This window comes from Meleagris gallopavo, chromosome 14, assembly GCF_000146605.3.
Source record: "Meleagris gallopavo isolate NT-WF06-2002-E0010 breed Aviagen turkey brand Nicholas breeding stock chromosome 14, Turkey_5.1, whole genome shotgun sequence".
Lineage (NCBI taxonomy): Eukaryota > Metazoa > Chordata > Aves > Galliformes > Phasianidae > Meleagris > Meleagris gallopavo.
This window is the reverse complement of record NC_015024.2, coordinates 2,187,223-2,196,381: the sequence shown is the minus strand read 5'-3', so window position 1 is coordinate 2,196,381 and position 9,159 is coordinate 2,187,223. Positions and strand designations below refer to the sequence as shown.

The 9,159-nt window shown below is 54.3% G+C and overlaps 1 protein-coding gene across 1 annotated transcript in view; it reads left to right on the top strand.

Moving 5' to 3' along the window:
* Positions 1 to 9,159, top strand: part of BSN (bassoon presynaptic cytomatrix protein) — a 30,768-nt gene that overhangs the window by 11,995 nt on the left and 9,614 nt on the right.

The window sequence follows — 9,159 nt, the reverse complement described above, 5'->3', positions numbered from 1 at the left end:
GGGGTGCAGGGCCGGGCCGCGGCCGCGCCGGCCGCCAAGCCGAGCAAAACGGAGCCGGGCGTCAAGCCAAAGGAAGTGCCGAAAGCCAGGGTGTTGTGTCCCCTCTGCAAGGCCGAGATCAACGTGGGCTCCGGTGAGCCCCCCAACTACAACGCCTGCACGAGCTGTCGGCAGCAGGTGTGCAACATGTGCGGCTTCAACCCCGCGCCTCATCTGGCGGAGGTAAGGGGCCGCCAGGCCCGTCCGTGTGCTTTCGTTGCTGAACCTGGGCTGGTTTGGTTTGTGAGGGCGGAAGGGACTGGGCTGCCTGGTAAGGCTTCGCTTGTCTGCAGCGAGCATTTAGTAAAGAACAGGTGTTAAAGTGATCTCTCACAAGGGGTGGTCATCTGGGGGCAGCCCCTCTGAGGCCGTAAGGAATTACATGCTTCTCCTGGAAGCTGATTGAGGAGTCAGCGGATGGGGCAAGGAAATACAAGCAGGTCGTGCTGTGCAGGTCTCCGACCAGTCACCTCCTGCTTGGCCAGGCCCAGGAGCAAGCTGTGTCCTGCCTGTAGTGAGGGTGCAGGGGAAGCAGGTTGGGGCTGAACACGGCTTGGAAGCAGCTGAGGGCACGTGTTGGGCCAGGGGAGCATGCTGCCCTCCATTCTCCATTGTGTCTGCGATGCGAGCGGGAGGGCTGAGAGGATGGATGTGGAGGTGTGTGCGGGGCTGTGTGGATGCGAGTCAGGGCTGCGGTCCACCCCAACCTATCAGCCCTGGTTCAGGAGGTCTCTGAATCACGGAGCGTCTCCCAGAGCACCCTCACCCCTCCTTGCCACGCACGGCCATAGAGGGGCGTGCTGTTGTCAGGGCTCTGTGTGCTGTCCCACCTCTTCCTCCTGCTTTGGTGACAGGGATTCCTGCAGACCCATGGCTGAACAGCAGGCCCTCACCTCGTTCTTTATGGACCCATTGAGTGGGAGCCCAGGGCTGCTTCTGGAAGCACTGAGGCAGAAAGCCGATATCAGCACAGCAAAAAGTTAAGGGGAACTTTCAGTAATCAGAAGTAGGATTGCTAATCTTGGCTCCCTTCCACTGCGGGTAATTACATTTTATGTCCCTAACTCCTCCCTGCAGTTTCAATTACACGCAGCACTTTTATTCTCTTCCCGGAGCTGCCGGTTAAGGCTGCTGCATGCCATCACGCCAGCAACAGCACCCATTTGTGCTACTGAGATTGCTGGGCAGCCGTGCTCCTTCTGAGCAAAGTCCTCCGCTTGTCATTCCAACCAATTTTGTTCCAAAAAGTCGAGTCCCAGACAGGCTTGTGCCATGGGGCTGCGGGGAAAAACCATCTTCCCAGTGCCAAATGCGTGTTTTATAGGAGAGCTGTGTAAAAGTGGTGTCATTTTGGGTGCTGGGATGAGAGCTGTAGCAAAACTTCTCTGGAAAGAGAAAAGAAAGTAAAAAAGGAGAAAGAAAACTTCAAGATCTTTTAATACGGCCAGGCTTTAGGTTTGCTTGATCTTCTCAGAAAATAGCTCTGTGGTCTGATCCTGTAAGTGTTTCGCCTGCAGCTCACAGGAGCTTGTCCCAAGCTTGGAAATTCATCCAGAGCTCCCTCTTTGAAGTAGCAAGACTTGACCCATAAATTGCTTTATGAATTAGGACCTTGCAAATTGCCTTTGGAAGCTGCATGACAGCTACCGAAGAGAAGCAGAGGAGCCCCGGCTGAGGGCAGGACGGGCAGTTTGTCTGCACTGCTGAAGCCTGGGCATGGCTGTCATCCCCAGCTTCCAAATGTGAGTCGTGGGCACGGGGAGGAGGAGAGGGTACGGGCCAGGTGTTCTGTCTGGTGGAGGAAGGATGGAGTTTTGCAGCAAAGTGGTGCTAAATGAATACATTTCCCATAAATGAAGTTGCTTCATCACTGCAGGCAGTCGAGGCTTTGAGTCACGATGCTGAAGATGGGCTGCATGTGGTTGTATTTTTCTGGAAAAACCATGTAACCATTCAAGGGCTGGCAAAAAAACCCGGGGCAGTGTTTGCTTCCTCACTGTGGGCAAGTGTTTTCTCTAAGTAGGTCATCCCTGCTGAGGTGCCGAGGGGAATGGCACCCTGCCTTTCCAGGTGTTCCCACGTGAGAAGGGAGCAGGGCAGGCTCTTTTCCCTGAGCATCCGTCCACCTGTAAGCTGCAGGCTGCTCCAGCAGGGCTGGCTCTCCTCTACGTCTGCATCACAGAGAGCTTCTGCCCACGGCCAGGAGGGGATGGGGAGTTATACCCTCAGGTCGGTGTCAGTGTGGCACTGCAGGAGGTGTGGGCTGTGTTGTCCTGTGCTGCCACTGGGCACCAGCTAGAAGGAGCCTGAATGCGTGTCTGACCTGCGGTTCTCTCGCCTGCTCGCCTTACCAGCTTTAAATAAGTTATCTGTGGGAACTGTCAAACTGCAGGTGCCTGGAGCTGCTTCCCACCTCGTCACACCTCCTCCAGGAGCACAGCTCCTGCCAGCAGCTCCTGGTGCTCTTCCCACCACGTCGGATCCGGCATGTTGAGGAGCTCCCGAGCTCCCCCAGCCTGGTGCTGTGCAGGTAGGAGCAGGTTTCCATGGCAGGCAGGCAGGCTGTGAGGCCATCACCATCCTGAGTGATCTGGCAAGGGCTTCCTTGGAGCGCGGTGGCCCTGTGCCGTGCGGCGCGTTCCTGGTCGCCCAGCTGACCCCAGTTGACTCCAGTGGTTTTGTATTAAGGAACAAATGAGCTGTGCATGTTGTGTTACTAAAGGAGCATGGCACGATGCTCCTTTGCCTAATTAAGCAGCCTGAAACAGGAGCTGCAGCAGGTTTTGCTGAAGGCAGCTCCCTGAGCACCAGGCGGTGACCCTCAGTAGGTGTTGTGGGGGTTCCTCCTATGGAGTCGTGTCCCCACTGCACAGCACCCAGATCCCAACAGGAGTTTGCATTTAGGCTCCAAGCGCCACATCCCAATTTTGTCCTCCTGGACAACCCTGTGGGGTTGGGAGCTTGCTATGGGTCAGCACCTGAGCTGGAGGCACAGTGAGAGAACCACCTCCGACAGCACACCGTGGAAGTCGGCTTTGCCCATCTGAGCCTGCAAATCCCTTTACAGATGGGTAATTAACAGCTTGCTGTGACTCAGGAGTTTTCTCTGCCGCTTAATGTGCTGTGATTAACCTGAGTGCCTGGGGCCTGCTGCCCAAACCCTAGAGGAAAGCATGGGGCTGGGTCTCAGTTACATCCAGTTGAATGAAGAGTGGGGTCCCAAAATGCACCTTGCTACTGCTTCTCCTGCAGAACCACTCCTGGGGGACCCTCCTGTAGACCCATCTTCTGCTGGCTGTGCTTTGGGGCTTCCAGGACTAGTGCAGGTGCTGAGCTCCTTGTTGGACCCACTGCCAGCTTGTGGCTGCTCAGAAAACTATCTCAGCCCGTGCCTTTCTTGAATCTGTAGCTCTGTTGTTTCTCGTGGTGCTGCCACCTGCACTGGGCTGCATCCCAGGGAGGTGTGCCCTGCTGCCCTGCAGTGTCACCCAGCTCTGTGCCACAGGGCAGTAGCATCCTGCATGGGGTTTGCTTTGAACGAAAGCATGTAAGTGTAGGGCCAGGCTTGGGGCGTTGGTGCTCCATGGGTTAGCAGCATCTCATATCACAGATATGTGTCTGAGTTGGAAGGGACCCCTAAGGGCCATTTGGTCCCACACCCTGCAGTGTCATCCATCAGTGCTCAGAGCCCCCCAGCAGGCTGTGCCCCAGGGATACATTATCTCCCCTTCACCCCCACCCCGGGCAGAGCTCAGCAGGCACTGGGAGGCGGCGATTCATGCTGAGGTGGTGTGGGGATTTTGCTGTTCCTGCTGCCATCCCCTGGGAGCAGGCACAGATTATCCTGATGTGCTCTCAGGCCATTACACAACCTGGCACTTCCTCGTTTCTTTATCTTTTTTTTTTTTTCTTCTTTTAATTTTTTTTGACGTGCCACGTTGTTGCTTTGTGTGGGAACACGTTAGGACACTTAATCGAGCGTTTAATTGGCTTTGTAGCCCTGTGTTTCTGCTCGGGTTGGGGACTGCAGAGAAGTTGCGGTTTTCCAGCCGTGGCAGCGGATCCTGCACTTTCTCTCTTGGTGCCCATCCATCTCCCAGCCAGCACTGTTTCTCCTCAAGAGCCCAGCAGCTCTGCGCAGCCATACCCCATAGTCCTCAGGACCTTCAGAGACCCCTGGAATCAAAGGATGGGGAGGGAAGGGACCAGTGACATTGATGATGGGATTACTGCTTGGGATGTGCACGTGTTGGGCTTCACTGGACCCAGAGCCTGTGTTGGATGGCCTGGGGGTGCACCAGTGCTGGCTTCCTCCTCCTGCTCTGTGAGCCCGCAGCAGGGACATGCACTCCTGCCAAAGCTGCAGTGCTCTGCTGCTGTGCCAGCTGCCCAGGTGGGCTGCCAGGGGGCTGCTGCCCTGCCTGCCTTCTCGCCTCTCCTCCGAGGTATCGCTCTTATCCCAAACCTTCCCAAATCTGGGAGGGCTGAAGGCTGCCTCATGGGTAATTTATCAGATGTGCGGGTCAGGCGCTGGCTGGAAACATTTAATTAAATGTCTTTTTGTTGCCGTTTGCCACTGAGTTGAAAGGGAAGCGTTTCCCCTTTGATTCCTGGAGGTAGGAAGCCCTGGCAGGGGCCAGGTGCAGGTGCTGGCTGGCAAAGCCCCGAATGCTGGAAACTGCTTTGTGATTTATCCGTTCTGCTTTTCTGCTCTCTCAAAGGAAGCCCTCAGGTATGCAGCGAGCTGTGTGCCAGCCCTTTGCAGATATTGGAGCCCTGCAGGCGCTCATGGCCCCTTTTCCTTCTCCCAGGCCCTGGCACACCTGCATCCAGGGATCTGGCGCTGGCGTGGTTCGATTTTTCCTTTGTTCAGAGTCCTAAAGTCTCATTTTGTACATGAGGCTGTAAGGAAGTAATCAGAAGCCTAGGAGGGGCTGGCAGGGAGGCATGTTTGTTAACAGAAATGATTGCAGTTAGGAGCGGAGGCATCACGTAGATGCTTACACTTGATCCCACAGCAATTGCACTTTTTCATGGTTGATCTTTATTGAGTTTCTCTGCTCTGAGCAGCCTGGAAGGATTCTCCAGCTACCAGCCCAGTGTCCCCGGTGCAAAACGCGTGCGCTACAGCATGTCAACGCACAGGGTATGGAATGTGCATTATTAGTGCTGCCAACACTGCCACAGGCAGCCCTGGGCAGGCACCAGGAGCTGGACGAGGGACGTGCCACAAGGCAGCAGCTTGCAGAGAGCAGTGCCGTGGGCAGGCTGCCTTCCCTTGCGTGGCCTTTGGCCATGCTGGCAGTGTTGGAAAAGAACATCCACAAGTACTCATTCCCTCCTGCTTTGCCAAGAGTTGGTAACTGCAGTGCTGAACCGAGATGCAGGCAGGATGGGCAATGAGCACAGTTTTTGATGCAAGCCTTGCAAAACGCAAGCACTCATCCTGTGCAAGTGCCAAGCTACAGGAGGCACTCGGGCTGAGAATCCCTGAAATCTCCCCATCTCTTGCTTAAAATTCCCAGAGAGGGCAGGTGCTGCAAGCAAAGCCCCGGTGGGTGTGGGAGTGGGATGGAGTGGGTTGGGAGTGTGCAGCGCGCCCAGCAGCTGCTGCTCCCCTGGCAAAGCGTGCATGAGTGCTCCAGAAACTCCAGGGAGCCCCCTGAGCAGCAGGAGGGAACAGCAGACTCCTTTCCAAATGCAGTCTCAGAACGTGTGTATCCAGGGGGAGCTGGCTGTGGGGGCAGAGCACAGCGGTGCTGTTCGCTCCTGAGGGTGCTCCTGCTGCTAAAAGCTCTTAGGTGCTTCTGGATGCGATTCACCCACAAAAGCAAATAGTTTCAGCTAATTAAGAACCTGTTTCCAAAGGCCCCCAATGACACTTTGCAACTTAAACAGTTTTCCATGTGCTTGGAACAGAAGCAGCTTTAAGGGAGCAGCTGCTGCCGTTTCCTATCGGTGCCGTGAGGCTGCAATAAGCGCTGCGTTCCCTCTCCTCTGTGCCATCCCAGTGGGAATCTGAGGACCCTAGCGGCTGCAGGGGACAGGGTTGGCCCAAGAGGAGGGTCCCAGCAGAGCCAGGGCAGCTCCTGGCCGGGGCTGGGAGCCTTCCCAGGGCTCTGCCTCCGCTTGGCGAGGATTCTTTGGGTCTCTCTGTTTGTGCCTCGCCACGAGGCTGTGCTGAGCCAACGGCAGCTGTTCCTGCGATGCGGTATTTGGAAACTGGGGCATGCTTCTCCCACATCTTTGCTCTCCATGCCTGGAGTTCCCACCCCAGCCTTTAGCGCTCCCCCTGGCAGTGCCATGAAAACGCGGCGAACCCCCCCAGCCGAGCTGAGATCTCACTGCAAAAGCATCCTCCCCGCTCTTGCTCTGCACTACTCTCTTCCCACCGCCATCTGCTCTGCCTACTAAAATAAGGCCGCGCCACGGACGCGCTGTGCCGTGCTCAGGAACCCCACACGGCCCATGGGGCTGCAGGCAGCTCAGCGCAGGGGCACAACACGCAGGACCTCTCCCTTGGCCACTTATGCCATGATGTGGGGCCAGCTGCTGCCCCCAGGGCTGTGGGTATCCCGACGGAGGGGGATACAAACGCAGCCAGGGGAGAGAGCAGCGTCGGCTCCCTCCCTGCTGATCCTCCTTCCCCCAGCCCGGTCTATTGCAGCTGCGTTGCTCTGTGGCTTTTGTGGTCGTTTGGAGTTTGCTTGCTTGGTTGTTTCCTTTTTTTGCACTGCGATATTTTTAAGGGTGCACGTGGAGCACAGAGCACCTGATTCCCAGTGCTGCTGAAGCAGAAGAGCACTGGATTGCAATGGGCTGCGGTTGGCAACAAACGTTCTCACTGCAGACCTGATATGGGGATGACATGTGCCACTGGGGCGCAGGGATGGGAGCAGGGCTGTGGCCACGGGACATGGTGGAGCTGGGTGAGCAGGCAGCAACGCGTCGCACGGCAGGGCTCGGCACCCGCAAGTGGTGTGAAATTCCCATCTTTATGTAATTTCCCAACTCGTTGGAAACTGTTAAGCGTGACCAACAGTCATCTGTTTGCTGGGAGCAAATAGCGCGTCAGGAACAGGCGAGCGAAGCAGAGCCAGGCAGCAGTGCTTTAACACACGTGGGCTTGCTGCAGGCTGGAGGCGGAGACGCGTGCCGGCATGGAGCAGCAGGTTTCTGGAGCACCAAAGCACACTGGGTGCCTCGCCTCAAGGGTTTGCTCAGCTCAGATCTCCTGTGGCTGCAGGGAGCAGAGCTCCTGCATGTGGCCCTGTCTGCACGGAGCACGTGGGGAAGGAAGAGCTTCCCAGACGCGTGTTAAACCGAGCAAAAGCTGCCATGTGGTTAAAAAAAGTGCTAACGACCATTTTGTGTGGATAGCACCATTTCATTTTGGTTTGGCTTCTTGGCTTCATTTTGCTGTATCTTTTCATCTTCTCTTGTCTTGGCTGAACTAACAGCCCTGGCTTTGGGCATCTGCCATCAGCTGGGCTTCTTCGTGCCCATCAACATTATGGTGTGCAGGAGAGCAGGGGATTATGAGGGTTCCCAAACACCTCTGATAGCATCAGAAGATGCTTCAGTCGAGCTTCTGGCTTGATTTCTAGGTGTGAGAAGGAATAAGCTGTTTTTTTATAAGTTAAATTAAAGCAAGTTCTTTACATAAGTTTGTTCTGGAGATGATGAAAAATATGTTGGACTCACCAAGCTGCAGACACCCTCTGTAGGTATTTTGTGGGATCCCACGTGTGCCCCCCATGGCCTGGGTACAGGGAGTTTCATTCACTGCGGTCTTCCAGCGGTGGGAGCATGCAAGGCTCAAGTACAGAGAGGTGCTGATGTTTGTAATGCGGGGAGTGAAATGGCTCACTGCATCTTTGCTGTAGCGGTCTGCGTTTCTAGAATGCTTCTGAGCCTTTTGGTATGATAGATTATTGACCTGTACACAAGTATGAAAGATTATGAGAGTTAATTTTTCAAGCTTATCACTTGATTTATTCCATAAATGTCGTTCCTTTAATTAAAATACTTGCGCTGCTGGAATTGGGATTGGTGAGCTTGAAGCTTGGAGCAGGGCAGAGGCTTTTTTGAAAAAATGGTCATTTAATGGGATCAAACAGAAATTAAAGCTCACAGTCATCAAGGAATAGGTGTATTTCAGGGTAAAAATGCTGGCAGGGGCCAAGTAAGGATGTAGAAATAGAAGATAAAGAAAGGAAGACAGGAGTTGGAGAAAAGTTGAGGGAGCTGGGATTGTTTAGCTTGGAGAAGAGATGGCTCTGGGGAAACTTCATTGTGGCCTTCCAGTGCTTGAAGTGAGCTTATAAGCAGGAGGAGAACTGACTTTTTACGTGGTATCATAGTGAGAGGACAAGGGGGAACAGCTTTAAACTAAAAGAGAGGAGATCTATGCTAGATGTTAGGAAGAAGTGTCTTATTCAAAGGACACCGAGGAGCTGGAACAGGTTGTCTAGAGAGGTGCTGGGTGCCCCATCCTGGAAGCATTCGAGGCTTGGATGGAGCCCTAGACAACCTGAACTTGTATTTGGCAAGCTTGCCTACAACAGGGGTTCGAACTGGGTGATGATCTTTAAGGTCCCTTCCAACCTATGCCATTCTATGATTCTATGAAATCCACAGGAGCAGTGGGTTCCTCCTGGGATGTGTGTGTCAGTGCGTTGATGTCCGCATGGTGTGGGCTGGCTCTCAGCCCCAGCTGAAGGCAACCTCTCCTGGGAAAGAGCTGTAGTTAGTTTGAAAACTGTACAGAGACCACTAGACATCAGCTTGTGATGTCCTCAGCTTCCAGGCCATGGAACAGATAATTCCCCAGCATGCTTGGAAGGTGCTCCGTCATGGTCATGAAAGAGGCTCAGACCCAAAGAAATGGTTTGCAAAGGTCTACAAGGGAGGATACAGTTTTTGTCTGGTTTGCAAATGAGTGCTGCTGTCTGGCTTATGTGGGGCTCTCTGCAGCTCAGAGGAGGGCAATCAAACAGCTTGAATCAGCTTTTATCAGAGACAGAAAATTGCTCGTTGGATGGCTGGGTGTTTTAGTCAACACGACTGCCTGTGAAAAAACAAGGTTTTGATTAAATAAGATTTCTCTCTCTCTCTTTT